We start from the raw sequence: 12,266 nt of genomic DNA, 5'->3' as shown, positions 1-12,266 counted from the left end.
AATTGTTGATAATGAAGGAGATAAAACACTGGCAGAGGTTGCCCAGAGAGGTCGTAGATGACCCATCTTTGGAGATACACAAAGTCAGGTTGGGCTGGGTTCTGAACAACCCGATCTAGCTGAAAATCACAAAATCATAGAATAGTTTGGGACGGAAGGGACCTTAAAGATCGTCTAGTTCCAATTTCCTGCCACAGATGTCCCTGCTCATTGAAGAAGTGTTGGACTAGATGACATTTAAAGGTCCTTTCCAACCCAAGCCATTCTATGATTCTATGATCACTCTACACATGGTGCCAGAAGACCATCCCCTATGACCCAAAGCAGAGGTGATTCATATAAAGACCAGGCCTGTCCATCTTCTATCTGTTTATGTGTTCTGCAAAGCTGTGGTCAGCTCTAGGGTTATTCTTGGCTGGGGAGAGGGAAAGATGAAGCAATAGCTGCTGCAGAACAAAATGGTACCCAAGAATCTATGTCGCAGTATACTTGTGGTGGTGATGCTGCTGGTTGCTAGATGGATAGAGGTTGCTTAGCAACTTCTTAGTACTCGAGAGGGAACATAAAAGCTGGTCTGGCATAGAGGTAGCTTTGTCTACCTGAGGGGTCAGGGAGAACAGGAGCACCACTGCCACTGTTATTTGTGGGGCCACGCACCATGTTCCCTAGAGCATCTGAGACCTTGCTCCCATCATGACACTGATGTGGCAGTGCATCCAGTATTGCAGAATGTCCTGATGCCCAAAAGTCCATGAGGAAACACACTGCTATGCTTCGGCACCTGCACCCAGTGATGCTCTGGCTTGGGAGCTCAGCCACACTCCTTGACTCTTGCATGGGGCAGTAGCCCAAGCCCAACTGGTACCCAGCACACCAGCTCTGGGACACACAAGCCAAGAAGGTGCAATCCAAGGGCAGCCAAGAAATTAGTTCCTGAGATAAACTCCATGAGCAGTGTAACAAGGGAAGCGCAGCTCCAGCTATGGAGTCCTGGATGGGGAGTACTGTTGGCATCTCCAGCGCCAGAGCAGCACCTAGATAAATGGCATATCTGGAAAGGGAATCTTCTAAATAACTTACAGTCACTCTTAAAAACAGATCCATACACCCTTGTTTTGGGCTAGCTTACAGTTTTGCCAGTACAAATCTGAATTTCCTAAAGTTAGTCCTATGAAGCTCTGCTGCTGTAACCTTGGGTTGCAAGTGCTCTTAGGCAGGAGAAAACTTCCAATACAGCCTGAACAGTTAAAAATATGACTGTCTCCATGTCCAAGGAAATGCTCAATCATGAATGTTGTCTGCTCCCTCTAGTCCTCCACAGCCTATTTTTCCAGTTTTCCTTGAGTACTGAAAATCCACCTCTTCTTTTCCCCCCTTGCAGAAGGTGTCTCTCGCTTTCTCCACCCACTGAAATCTGTACATGGAAATCGTACCTCCAGACAGGAAAGCAGGATCATATACACGTACCCTGCTCTTCTACTCTTCCCTAGACACCACTTATTGCCATGCTTAGAGACAGGATCCTGGGCTAGGTGGACCTCCAGATTTGTCCAGGACAGCTATGCTTGTGACGTGGAGATCTACCTTTGCCTAGTACCTACCTAATTGAAGTGAGGAGCATCTTCTTTACTGGCTACTGCTCTTGTTGCCTGCATTTTAACATCATCTATACATTATTCTGAGGATGCAAAGACTTGAAACTGTGCAGTCCTCTCATAGTAGAGAGACATCTGTGTTCCTAATCCAGAACTAATGTGTTTTCTAACAGTATAGGTCAATAAATTTATGCCACTTCAGATCAAAACCCTACAGATTTCTTCAATATATTTGCCTTCACAATATAAAACTCCGGTGTTTTTCTGTTTTTTCTGTGCTACAGTTTTTCAAATTTCTCCTGAAAGCAGGAGGAAGCTCTTTAACATCACAGTAATGCCCTGCTCTCCATCACTTACCTACCCAATGTTTTGCAGATTCACTGTCAATCATGTGATACCCTGCTCTCCTAACTGCTGTCATTAGACTATTTTTATGTCCTTCACCCTCCTGTGACCAAATTATTTTGGTGAATACAAATTTTTCTCTGGTATTTTATTTATCTCTGTTAAAATACCTGCAAAGATACAATTGTGTGCAGTACAACATTTAAAGTAATTTGATATTATGTTATTTAAGGATCACACCAACGCTATCATCTTGCGCCATTGTTCAGGGATGGGCTTTGGATGGGAATGATTTTAAACTGCAGGATAATGTCCCTGTGCATTTCAATTGCTCTATTACATTAATTCTTATGGGAAAATTTGTTTTCCTTTCCACCAAAGCACTAACCAGCATATTTTTCCAAGCCACAGTCTCGTTGTTCAATGGAGCTCCTCTATACTGATTTTTTTTATCAAAAATTTTTATTTGTGACATTTTTCTTTAAAAAATTTTGCCTTTCCTTTGCAAGAAGTACAGTACTTCTATACTTATGCACGCAGGGCTGCATTTTGTTTATATGTTTTGCTTTCTATCTTCTATCTTCCTGAATTCTGGTTCCTCCACATATAATCTCTAACAGTACAACAGACTGGCAGACTTTCAGCCTTTAAACAGACACACTGTTTCCATAAGCAATTTATCTTTTGAGTTTTCCTTTTTCATCAGGTGCAGAAACACCAACATTAGGAAGGACTTCTCCTCCACATAGTCTGAAACCTGTCCCTGTTCAACAGGATGAGGTTTTCTTGGCAAAGCTTGCACTGCAATTTCAACTAAATGTTAATTTAGACCCTAGCATCCAGGTTGTACATAATAATAATTCAGTTTGCATTCTTGGACTGATTATTTTCTGTATTCTCCAAACTCTCACTTCTAGTTTTAAGGGATCTTCTACCAGCTGAGAGTTCCATCTCCAGCTTCCATTTCAAACTCAGATTCCTTCAACCTTCCAAACCTATATATTAATTTCACAGTCCCAAATCCTTTATCATGAACCAAATTTCTGACATAGAGCTGATATATCTTAGGAGTTTCACTACTTCCAGAGGCACAGTCTCATTGCATTTCTGCAGCACAACTTGCTCTTTTTCATTTAAATGGAAGCTATGAAACAAATATAATTCCTCAAACCTATATTGTCTGGGTTTTTTTGTGGCAACATTTATGCTCATCACTCATTTCAACAGTATCATTTTCCCTCTGGAATAGACAAGATTCTTGCAAGAATTTTCCCCTCTGGGGATTTTGGCTGCACACATGCTGCTGTGAAATCCTGCTTGTCTTGTCCACTGAAAGGGGCAGAACAATCATCCAGGGCACTCTGAGCTGTACACTGTGTTTGGAGCAGCCTCTGGGCATGGTCCTTGTGGTTCTCTGTTGGCTCCATCCTTCTAACCTTGTGAGGACATCAGGCAGGAATAATAATCCAGGCTCCTTCCTTACAGAGACCACATAATCACTGTTAAAAGATCCCTGATGTTGCCTTTGGCAAGGGCAGATGAGACCTAGGCACAGTCTGAGACTGAAAACCTGCATAAGATGAAGCTGGTAATGAAGTTTGTTTTATTTAGAGTTCATGGAAATTCAGAACTATCAAACAGGTTGTGTGAGCACTACTAGTCCAGGTTAGCTTAACACATATTTGGTGTTCATTAGCCAGTTCTTTGCACATGAGGAGCTACATAGGCAAAAGGACTGATTTAGTGGTGTAACTGCATCTATGCATCTATGCAGGTTTATTCACACAGCCAGGAAAATGGTATAAAACCATAATTGTGACTTATAAATCCTTCTAAGCTAGTAAAACTCCATGGTGTATATGAAATCCAACACAGCACCAATTAACCAGGCGGAAAAGACCCACTTGTACATCTGGTGTCATTTAAATCTAACCAGAGCTTATGCTAATGTAGCTTCATGTGGTCACAAGTTTTAGGGCCAAAATCTTTCATTTGTCTAGTTCTCAAAAGTATTAATAGCAGCCAGCAGGTGGGTAATGCCACTAAAGTATAGCACAGATGGTGTTAAAGCCATGAGTCGAAAGAACCTACTTGCTTTCAAACTCATCAGAAAGAGCAATCAAACCCTCTCTTGGAGGAGAAGTAACAAGAAACCCATCCCAAGGGATGAACTGCAGAGGTCCTCAGAGCAAAAATGGACTTATGAGATTCCCTGGATTCATATGCATGGACCAAAATATTGGTTATAGGGTAGAGAAAGAGCTGTTACTGAAGGACGACAGCAGCATGACTGGGAGCTTCCATGGTGAGAAAATATTTGAAAGGCGTTTGGGCGGTGATGAGAAAGCCTGTACAGTGCCTTTACTTTATTGTTCATCCTCATAGAAGAGCCCTACAAAAGCCCAAAGCTTGTTTAACAGTCTAACATTCGCTTGCATCCTCAGAAAACATCTGACATACTGGTTCTGTACAAATAACCATAGCAGTACTGTAGAGATGACTTACTTGGTTTCCCAGTGGGTGTGTGAGTAAATTAGCAAAAATAAATGTCATGTGGCTCTGACTTATTCTGTGTCTAAAGGGCCTGTTTTCCCCTCTGTATTTTTGTTTGTTTAACAAGTTCTTAATTAAATACTGTTTTCTAGCATTTGAACTAATGTGATGACGCATGATAAAGTTGTTTAGATTTCAAACCTTCCTTGATTTCTCATTGTTGCAAAGGAATAGATAACAGTAATCTGAGCGCCACAAGCCTGCTTTCCCCTAGTTGTATGAATCTGTAACATCAGCTAAACGGAAGCTCTCATGTTCAAAAAAAACCCTACTGATCTAATGGCTTTGTATCGGTATTTTGAGATGGTTACACACAAAAAACTAATGTATGGGCTCCCCCTTCTGCCTGAGAACATCAGTGCATGAAAAAGAAGGGTCAGGATGATTTTCTGAAGTGCCAAATAATGGATAGTTCCTGTAAAATACTCTGGGAGATGCGTTGAGCATCTCTGAGAAGCAGGAACAACCTGTTCCCAGAGCCACACACCTCTTTGTTAATCATAGCAGGGCTGGCAGGGTAGAGGAAAAGCATCTCTGAGCACTGAGACGTCAATGGAGAATACTGGCAATCTGCAACCTCCAAATGGAAAAAGGCCACCAGGTTGTTTGGAGGGGGAGTTGCTCCCTTTACTGAACTATAAGTTACGTCCTCTACATCTTCACTAGGAAGCTCAACTCTTGCTATCCCCAATGGACAGAGACCAGCACTAGAGAAAGGGTGACTTACTCCATGTATCTTCAACACCTGTTCTATGGAAGGCAAATTGTCTTCTGGGTACTTTAGTAAGTAATTCCAGGTACTTCTTACTTCTCTCTTTCAACTGCAAAAACAGGGTAGATAATTTATGTTGATGGGATGCTATATTTTTAGGAGCTGAAGTAAATGAGAAAGGTGCTCTCTCATTCCTATTCAAGCCTTCCACAAGTTTCAGAGCATCCTTGCAGAAAAAAAGCATGGAGTGGGAAGCAGATGATCTCATCTGTTTAAAATACAATTTAGCTCATGAGGCCAGAATGATCTCAAGACTGGAAGAAAAAGCAAAACTGACTCAAACTGGAGATAAAACATCAGCAGCTCTAATTATGGAAAGAATTGAAAATACACAGAAAGACGCAGTGTGCAAATTCAAGGTTTATGTAGACCAGAGGAGTTGGGGACCTCAGTGGTCTCTCCTGGCTCTAGGGTATGCCACTGAAGGCAAATTCTGATATGGGATAAATCTAGATGTGCCCTGGCAAGTCTAGAAGCAACCACTCCAGTATTTCTTGTTCTGCTGTGAGTTAATGAAAGTTTGCTCCTTGTGTGGGGAAATTTATTAAATTAATTCACGTGAATATTCAACCTGTAGGTGTTTATTTTAATTCAAGTACTGCCTTCAAGTTTACATACAGTACCACCTATGAACTCAGGTGACTTATGGGAAGGGAGAGTAAGGGATGGCCCCCTCCCACACAGTAGAGCAGCCAAAAACTGATTAAGAAAGGTATGTACAAAGCTGAAAGTAGAAAACCTCATGTGGCAGGCAATGGGCAAAGATCCCACTAACCTCTTGGCTAGCAAGATGGCTTTCCTTCATTCTTTTAACAGTGACAATTCATTATTTGGCCATAGCCTAGCAGTGACTTAGTACTTGCAGCACATACAGTGGAATGTTTAATGTTACATGAGATCTCTCAAACAATTTGAGGCAGTGAAGGCTGGCTGCATCTGGCAAAGCCCTGAGCACATAATTTCTATGAGAGTCCCCAAACGCAACTGTCGTGAAACATCTGTATCAGCCTTAGGACTCGTTAACTGGTTGATTCTTCCCAACACTTTACATTTTGATGTCTTTATTTGGCTTTTCATTACTTTAATTTGACAAGGGAGAGAAAAAAAACCTCAGAGAACTGAGGTTCTGTATTGAGTCTGAGCAAGGGTTTCTGCATGACTTTAGGCTGTGTATTTCTGAGATAAAGATGCTGAAAACTCATATTTTGCTACATCTTCACCAGTAACAATACATCATGAAGGGAAAAGAGAGATGAAGATGGAGAAGGGAATTGTTAAGAAGAAAGAAACGCAGGGTAGCCTGTTACAGAAGAACCTGGGGGACATTTTCATTCTGGAGCCACTTTCTTCAGATGCAATTTTTTGATCCAATATTTGCTGAATATTAGGAGCAGCACCATAGCTGTGAAGCTGTTTGACTGTGGGAGAGCCTCTTAGAGACAACATCTCCTCCAGGCAAGCAATAAGTCGTACGCTATACAATGCAACTCTGTGCAAGAGGGATGTCTCCGCAAAGAGATGGGCCTTTGAGCTGAGGGGTGGTGGAACAGGTACCTTTGTCCTTCTGGCAGCTACACATTGCTCCTTGTTTCTCCGGTTGCGATGGCCTTCTGCTGTGCAGCAACTTGTCCTTCATGTTCTTTGCTTGTAGTTACATGGTTCCTTACCTTTCTGAAAATTCTAAAAACTTATTGACACAAAAATGATGCTCCTTCCCATCCCAAATATTAAGAGAAAACATGTTAGTGTTTTCTTAGTTTTGCAGCCATCCACGAGGGAGGGACCAAAGTACATTGACCTGCCTCTCAAACAGTCCTCCCCTGCTCCCTGTTTTCAATTGGAAACAGCATCAATAGGCTCCTAAACCTGGGTATTAGCAGCACCAGTGAAGCAGAGTTCTGAAACCACAGTCAGCACCAAGGTCCAAGTATCAGAGCTGGGCTTCATTTTCCCAGTGAGCTGAATCAAAATACTTAGACCCAGACCTCAGCCTGAGCTCTCTTTACATAAAACATTGAGGTATGGATAGGTAGCGTAGGGAGCATCTAACATCAGTGCTCACCCACATCACGGGGGCTTTTGATTTAGGAGCCAAACTGGTTTGTTTGTTCAATGGGCAAGTTTCCAGTGGAGGCCCATGACACCAGCTTTTAGCAGTACACTGCCAACACTTGATATTTATTAAAGCCACAGCTCAGTGAGGGATGTAATTACCTGGGCATTTCCTTTTTAATTTTTAATAAGTTCAAATTAAAGTCCAGATAAAATACATTTTTCACCAAAGATTGCTACTCCTTTCCTTTTTTAGCACTTCCATTGAGGTGGTTAACCATTCTTAATACCCATCAATAATTATGTAGCTGACGGTTTTAGCATTACATCCACAGCAGTAGTCAAAAATACTGTTTCGTTCTTTCTGTCACATACTCCTTAGTGTACAATAAGCAACACCTATTAGGCACAGAGCGAAAAGGAGCCTGATGGTATTTACCTCTCTCTGATAATATGTGCTAATGAGTTTGTTGCCATTTTATATGAAACATGGTTAAAAGAAATCCCATCTTGTGTCTGTCCTAACAAGCACAAGCCCTGAGCCTAGACCCTGGGAAGATCCATGTAGGGTTTGTGGCAAGATCTGTGGAAACCTGCTGCCCAAATTCAGGGTGCCAAGATCACATCTGTGCCTCCACGTTTGGCTGCAGCTTTTCAGGAGCCGTGGGAGGGTTGCCAGCATCCCTTTGCTCTCCCAAAGGAGCTGGTCAAGGGGGAATCGGTGCCATCAGGTGACAAGTGCTTGTGCTGCAAGGGGGTAGAAGTAATCCCCTGCCCCTAGCTTGCTTTTTAAAAGCAGCAGGAGAAAGTCACTAAATAAGGGCAGGCAAGGAGAACATTACAGTTAGACCTGATTTTATTTTGTCCTTTAGCCACCGGGTGTCACTCTTGTCTATAGAGGAAATTACGGTCGCTGTTAAAATGTTTCACCGATAAATCCTGCATCTCCCAGGGGTGACAGCAGCATCCCCATTTATCACAGCTTCCCAGGTTTCAAATCAAATCACTAACTCATTAAATAGGGGGGTATCTGGAGCTATTTGCTAAACGCAGGCAAAACAGATTAACTTTTTTATTATTATTAATGTAAATGCAGGTGGAAAATTTAGATCTGGGTTTGGATTGGGAGCTCAGCCAGTGTTGGTGGTGTCTGGATCACTGTGCAGCTTCTGGAGAGAGGGAAGGTGAAAAAGTGTGGAATGGGCAGAAAAAAGAAAAAGAAAAAGAAAAAGAAAAAGAAAAAGAAAAAGAAAAAGAAAAAGAAAAAGAAAAAAAGAAAAAGAAAAAGAAAAAGTGTCTTTTGCAAGGGTCTCCTCTGCAGAAGTGGAGTCAGAACATGATTTAGCAGATGAAGCTATAGCATATCCCAGACTCTGAAGTCAAGTCAGTTCAGCTCTTACCGATCATGTATGTCAGGAGTACTAGGAGATAAATACTGCAAACATTACTTAACTCTCTAAATATGCATTCTTCAGAGAATCAGTGATTGCCATTGTGTTGGGTTCTTTGCTTTTCGAGGACTACAAGATCATCTTGCAGACACTAAACCAAACCATTAAACTAAACAAAAAAAAAAAACAACTGCTAATTTTGTATTTTTCAAGTTCTCTACAGAGTCTCCATTTCCTGCAAAGACAGAAAATCTATTTTCAAACAAATGAAATCCAAAGTCAAATCTTTATCTGAGGAATGACCCACTCAAATAAAATGCCACACAGCTGGTAAAACCGGTTGCTTTGAAACACGCTGTATCAGCAAACCGGACAGCTGATAAGAATAATAATAATTTTTAGTCAGTAAGATAAGAAAATTCTCATTTGAGCCTCATTCTGCCAGCACATAAATTGCTAATATTACCTGGCACTGCTGCCAGAGTTATGAATTTGCATTGAAATTTCACTGTACAGGAGAAGCACCCTAGACGAAGCAAAGCTAAAAGCAATTTCACTGCCATAAACAGGGAACAGATGAGGTTTATGGAAAGATGAGAGCCTGGCTATTGATTTGAGATTCCCTCTGGGTCATAGAGGGAAGAGCATTATGTCCCATAATGCAATGAATTTTATGACCAGGACTTTGAACTTTGGAATAACTTTTAAAAAGTGGAGGCTAGTTACAAAAAGTTCATTTCAAGCTTTACTCTTTTATAATCTAGTACTGCAGGAAGACTTCAAGAGTTAATTTATTTGCCCAGGACACTGTCCACTGTGAGGGGCCCAGTCTCAAATACCCTTAAAAGTCCATACTAGGATCAGTAAAATTCAGTTATGAATGATCCTGGAAACTATCAATCCTTCAGTTTTACAGAGTTCCTATGAAAATAATAGAGCACAGGAAGGGTTTTGCTTAAATTAATGTGTGTCTCCTGAGCCTGTGCATGTGTGCAAAGTGTTGCATGAAAAATTCAGCAATTCCTTAACAAAACAAAACAAAACAAAAATAAGAAAAAATAAAGACAAGACAAGAAGGAAAGGAAAGGAAAGGAAAGGAAAGGAAAGGAAAGGAAAGGAAAGGAAAGGAAAGGAAAGGAAAGGAAAGGAAAGGAAAGGAAAGGAAAGGAAAGGAAAGGAAAGGAAAGGAAAGGAAAGGAAAGGAAAGAAAAGAAAAAAGAAAAGAAAAGAAAAGAAAAGAAAAGAAAAGAAAAGAAAAGAAAAGAAAAGAAAAGAAAAGAAAAGAAAAGAAAAGAAAAGAAAAGAAAAGAAAAGAAAAGGAAAGAAAAGAAAAGAAAAGAAAAGAAAAGAAAAGAAAAAGAAATTTGTTAACAAGCAGAAATTTGACACAACTGATTTGGAGAAACTGATTTTCTGCTTTATCCAGACTTTTTGACCTGTTCTTAATTTCCTTTGTTGCTTTCTTTCTCAATCATAGTTAAAAGAAATATATAACTAAGTTGTCTTCTGTTTTTACCTATAAATGCCTACAAATTTCTACTATGTTTATATATTGGTATCTTCAGGCTGAAAAGCAAGATAAATCTGAAGACAAAATCAGTGTATCAGAGTAAAACTCAATACCCCAGGGACTGGATAAAACAGAGAAATGTACAACAGAACAGGTCTTGTTTTTCAAATGCTTTGCCAAATACTTTTGTGCTGAGGACCTGATCATTGAAGATGTTAAAGAGCTGCTGGATGGCCTGAACGCCTCCCAGTGTCCCACCAGGATTGTCCCAGTGGTGCTTGGCTTCTTGCAAAAGAGGACCCCAGTGGCAGTTCAGAGTTTGCATACAACTCACTAAGCATTGAAAGATCCTCTGGCTTAGATTTCTAATGCCTGAATGATTTATGGGCAGAAACTAGGTCTACAGCAAATTCATAATTGATGCATCTTGTTTGATATGCAGTCTAACAAAAGAAAAAAAAGGACTGAAAATATGCTTGATTTGTTGCCTGTTATAATTTGGAAGAAGACACATCCAAAAGGCTGTCATGTGTCTAGATGATCTGTGTTCTAACTCGTTCATACTTTTATCTAGATAAAAAAGAAAGCCAACTTATTCTATTGCAGCCTGGTGATATGCGCACCCCAGGCAGAGAAATACAGGACATATGAAATCGCTTTGATTTGGTTACTTCTAAACAAAGTAAATCAAATTTAGTTGCTTATAGAGAATGAGACAGACTTGTTTTTCTGTCCTCTCCATCACTGCCTTAATCCCTAATATGACCAGGTGGGTACAGCAATAACTGTGGCTCCTCAACCTAATGAAAATAGTGTTGCATTCAGAAACTCAATAAATGAATGGGAGGGACAAGTAATGCCTCTCCCCCAAGGATGTTTTGTTAATTAAATTAGCATTTAAATAGCCAGAGCTAATCTGGGAAGTCAGCCCCTCATTACAGTAACTAGGAAGGGGGAAAAGAGCCGGAGACAATTCCCTACAAGATGGGGTTAAGTTGGCGTTTCACAAACTATTTGCCCAGCCTGTCCCTCCCAAGTGAAAGCTGGCACACCCCACACCCCCCCACACCCCCCTTTCCTCCCAGCATAATTAGCATGTTCCAGTGCTGTGAATGGAAACAATATCCTCCCTCCAAGCTGTGCCCCTCCAGGGAGATGCTTCCCACAGACTGTGAAACACCGAGCCAGGGAAAAGGCTTGTCGAGGAATTCACAGTGGGGTAATTACAGAGGTAGCTTGTGCCAGTGCAGGAGAAGTTGCATTACTGTAATTCATTGCAGGACACAGGAGCTTGCATAAAGGAAATGTCCAGAAGCAGGACTGGAGGGAGCCATGAGAAGTTATTGCCGCTGTGCGCCTTCCTCAAGCCCTGATAAAACCCGATGTTGAAGCTGAGGATGGTTCTTTGGGCTCTAAGGACGTCTCAGTCTTTGAAGGAGTTTGCAGAAAGGAGCAATGATTATATGTGATTGTGGTTTCTCTTTGGCAATTACAGGTGAAATAAGGCTAAAAGGGTGACTGTTCAGATTTTAAATCAAGTTCTTCATTGTGAATAGAAAACTGGAGCAAAGCTGGCAAGAACTGCATGCTTCGATTTGTTATCATCCATGCTCATGGCACTTAAAGCATGCTGGCACGTCTCGCTAACAAATGAAAGGGTGGCATATGATCCTTTCCCCCAGAGAATTGCTGTTTAGTTTTACATATAACAGAGAGACCAATGATAGCTAATACCAAAGGAGAAGATGCAGGAGGAAGAACTGGATTTGGATGACGCCCACTATCCCCAGAAGTACACACATCTGGTGGGTTTCAACCCTTTTATTTAAATCAGATTCCAGGTGACTAAACCTGATGTAAAAAGAAACCAAACCACGCTACTCATCGTGCCCAGCTGTAAAGCAAAGATTATATTTATCTCCATCACAAAGTACTCAGTTTCAGAAAACATTGGTGTGGTTTGTTGAGGCCCCAGCTGGAAAATACCACAAGAAGTTCAAAGCTGGGTTTCATCCTGTAATTGGATCCTCAAGTTCACAAGTGCAAGA

The sequence above is a fragment of the Pezoporus wallicus genome, unplaced genomic scaffold (genome assembly GCF_028554395.1).
Source record: "Pezoporus wallicus isolate ANWC-B61680 ecotype Strahan unplaced genomic scaffold, APGP_CSIRO_Pwel_v1 contig_6464, whole genome shotgun sequence".
In the NCBI taxonomy this organism is placed as follows: domain Eukaryota; kingdom Metazoa; phylum Chordata; class Aves; order Psittaciformes; family Psittacidae; genus Pezoporus; species Pezoporus wallicus.
This window is presented reverse-complemented; position numbering follows the sequence as displayed.